This window comes from Schistocerca nitens, chromosome 4 (assembly GCF_023898315.1).
Source record: "Schistocerca nitens isolate TAMUIC-IGC-003100 chromosome 4, iqSchNite1.1, whole genome shotgun sequence".
Classification (NCBI taxonomy): Eukaryota; Metazoa; Arthropoda; class Insecta; order Orthoptera; family Acrididae; genus Schistocerca; species Schistocerca nitens.
Window position 1 is genome coordinate 162,233,387 of NC_064617.1, and position 4,183 is coordinate 162,237,569.

Here is a 4,183-nt window from a genome sequence, read left to right on the forward strand (position 1 = left end):
GTTCCTAAAGGTGGGAGAATAAGCAATGATAAACGGCATGAGGATGCAGGAGGCAATGGAAACCACTGCATTAAAGACAGACAACGTGTATGCACAGGAAATGTGACCTGCAATAGAAAAAGTGTCTCGATGATCTCACCATTGGCAAAAGATTCCGAAATAGTCCTCAGTTCTGACCTCTGGGAGGAGACTGCCATGGCGGTGGAGGGGGGTGGTGATCATGAGAAATGAGACAAAATTCTGAATAAGTTACGAAAGGATAACGTTGTACCAGTCGGGGCGTTGATTACAAGATTGAACGTGGTAGGGAAGATGTAAAATCAGAAAAAGGAGGTGGAAAGGCTCAATTTTGGTACAGTAGGTGTCAGTGATGTGAAATGGAAAGAAAAGGATTTCTGGTCAGATGGGTACAGGCTAATATTAAAAGCAGCAGAAAACAGCATAGCGGTAGTAGGATAGAAAGATAGGGCAGACTTTGTGTAATTGTGAACAGTTCCATGATAGCGTTATTCTCGTCCGAATCGACAGTAAACCAAGACCAACAACGATATTTCAGGTAGAGATGCCGACGTTGCTAGCTCAAGATGAAATAGAGAATCAATATGAGAATATTGAATGGTTCATACAGTACATAAAGGGAGATGCAGATATAAGAGTTATATGTAGTTGAATTGCAGTCTTAGGGTAAGGAGTCGAAGAATAGGTCACAGGTGAATGTGGGCTTGGGACAAGGAATAAGACAACAGAAAGACAAATGAGTCCTTTGTAATAAATGTCATCTAATAATAGCGAGTACTCTGTTCAAGAATCCCAAAAGGGGGAGGTACACTTGGAAAAGGCCAGGTGATGCGGGAATATTTCAGTTAGATTACGTCATAGACAGAGATTCTGAAATCAAATTTCTAAATCAGATACCTAGGAGCAGATATAGACTGAGACCACAATGTAATAGTGATGAAGGGTAGGTTGATGTTTAAGAGATTAGTCTGGAGGAATCAACAAGCAAAGAAGTGGGATACGGCAGTACTGAGGAATGACGAGACATGCTTGAAATTCTCTAAGGCCGTAGATACAGAAATAAGGAATAGCTCAGTAGGCAGTACGGCTGAAGAGGAATGGGCACCTCGATAACCGGCAGTCACAGAACAGAGAAAGGAAAACATAGGTACAAAGAAGGGAGCTGCGAAGAAACAACTGATAAAAGATTAAATACTTCAGATGATGGATGAAAGAAGAAAGTACAAAAATGTTCAGGGTAATTTAGGAATACAAAATTAAAGTGGCTTAGGAATGAAATAGACTGGTAGTGCAGGGAAGCTAAGTCGAAAAAACTGCATGAAAATGTGAAGAACTCGAAAACGGAATGATTTGGGAAGGCCTAACACAGCAAAAGGAAATTAAGGGGAAGGGTGGTAACATTAAGAGTGCAACGGGAATTTCATTATTAAATGCAGAGGTAATAGTACATGGAAGGCCTGTATGAGGGAGAAGATTTGCCTGATGTGAACGAAGAAGAAACAGGAATCGAATTAGAAGGGATAGGGGATCCAGTATTACAATCATAATTTATGGAAAGCACTGACCGAAAATAAATTAAAAATTGATACATTGACAAAGTTCCGTCTAAGCTCCTGAGGACGTTTGCCTTTTCGGTAAGAAATCGCTAGAACAGGTAACCCTCCCTCCCCCAACACCACCCCCCTCGTCTTTCGCCATTAGGAACCTCCTTCTGTCCATAACAGGTGCTTTAGAAAATGGTTGAGAAAAATAACGAAAGACTGGAATTTAGGTAAGTTGATCTAATCACTGGAACAGAGAATGAAAAGTGCAAGTCGCTTTGAAAGATAATATATAAATATATAATTGATACAGTCTTTGAGACGTATGTTGTGTTATCACATTACCGATTATGGAATAAGGACATACAGTTAAAATCGAGGACACAAAACTACAATATTCTTAATAGCTGCAGGCTTTCTGCACACTTTTGAGGATTATTTACATACCATATCCTTACCTATGATGTCACTGACCACACAGTCATATCCATGCGTCATCATGCTTCACTGCTCTCCTAAGCGAAGCCCTTTTTTTGAAAACACAACAAACAGAGATCTTTTAAGAAACACACTCGTATTTAGAGTTCCCAACCACATCTCAGTAGTTTTCAAATAAACTTCATCTTAAACTACAAAAGTAGACCATACAGGAGATTTTGATCCAACATATATTTATAAATATCCTAATCACGTCCTGTATTTAACTTTTCTACTTCGTCTTAAGCAGTGTCATTTGACCATTCACAGAGCTCTCACACACATATTTGGTTTCACAATTGCATCCAAATACCTTAACAGAAAGTAATACAGAATACCTGTTCCCCATTTTTTTCTCTATAATTCACACTTTACGGAGAGTATAGTTCGATAATTGTACCACATGTGATGCAAGACAAAAATAAATATTTGCCCATATAAATCGTCTCTATTATTTACCAAAATAGGTAAATATTTTTGTCTATAACACTAAAAACTCGCAGTTCTCTTGGCACTACTGATGTACACTTAATAACACAATGATATTTTCATGTCTAAAAGGTCAGTCAAAATATACAAACAGATATTGAAACTACTGGTGTAACTAATAGTAAAATAGCATATGTTCTGTTTCTTAAAATTACACGAGCTTCATCAAAAACACACACACACAGAGAAAATTTATCTCAAGTACCACAATGTTATTTCTATCATTTCTGTCAAAATGTAACAGGTGTGACAGTATTTCCATTCCTGTCCTATTTTTCGAATAATACATAATCTCTCAAAGAGGGCAATTATTGTTACTTCCTGATTAATGTACACTTGACACTTAAAAAAATAACAGTGAGCTCTCAAATTAAGTGTGACAACACTATTTCCATGATGAGGTAATAGTTAACACTACCTCTTGGCAGAAATGGAGCTTTCTTACTGGTAGTACAAAATCGAACCTTACCAATATGGGGAAAGAAAATAATGCATATAAACAAATGTAATTGACTTTATTGGCTGATATCTGCTTCTGTTACTTTTGATTAGAGACCCACCTTTGTTTGTGTTGAGCTACCACGTTTTAAAACGTTAGTGACTCTCTCTACATACTTTCATTTCATTTCATCTTGGCCAATGAAGTGGTTATGTTCCACCACTGTGTTTATCCCACAACATATCGTTTTATGGCAATTTAGTACAGATTTTTAATTTTGTTTATCTATTAAGACTGTCTGCAGCTGTGGTCTAATGCATTTGTGACTAGTGATGGTTTAACGAACATGTGCACTTACAGATTATGTGGTTTTACAATGTTTTAATACGTGTGCTCGCACTGTGTAACAAAGTCACCAGTGTATTTAACAGTATTGACAACGACATACAAATGTGTCAGCTTACATTAAGTTGACATGGCTTAAAGCCATAATATCATCACTTGATAATGGACTAAGGCCGAAATTTAAATAGTGTAATAAAAATTTACAACAGTCAATGGTGGAAAGATGATGTCCTTTAAAAAATTGTTTGTGACTGTTAATCCCAGCTATAACAAGTTTAAAAATAATTATCTGTATTATTTATCAAAATGTTCTGCAACAATAACAATTTCAAAACACACATGAAAACTACTTTAGACCTTTATTATAATGTGAACTTATCAATGAGAAAAGTTTGATATTTCTAATATGGTTTAAAGAAACCAATAAGCTGTCTGTATTAAATAGGAGAACACGCATGGGTCACTAAATGGTGCTACTGAATTAACATCAAGGTTGAAATACACTTGTCACACACAATACTTAGATCTTTATACCAAACTTGGATATTCATGTAGTTTTTATGCACATTGCTAACACAGTTTTATTTTTACCTTTGTTGCAGTGATATCATAGAAACCCTATGATAGTATAAAAGAGATACTAGTGGGGTAGTGATGGTCAGTTAGTATGCAGACCGTTATTACATTGATTATTGTGACTGTCATAACAGTGAACATAAAGTGGATACATTGGGCTAATGATGGCTAGTGACTGGTATTAATCTAATTATGAGGATTAGCTTTACCCTGAATATCTAGTTTATACCGCTGTGGTAATGAGAGGCACAGTTAACATAGAGACTACCATCGAGCCTACCATTACCCCAAATGAAAT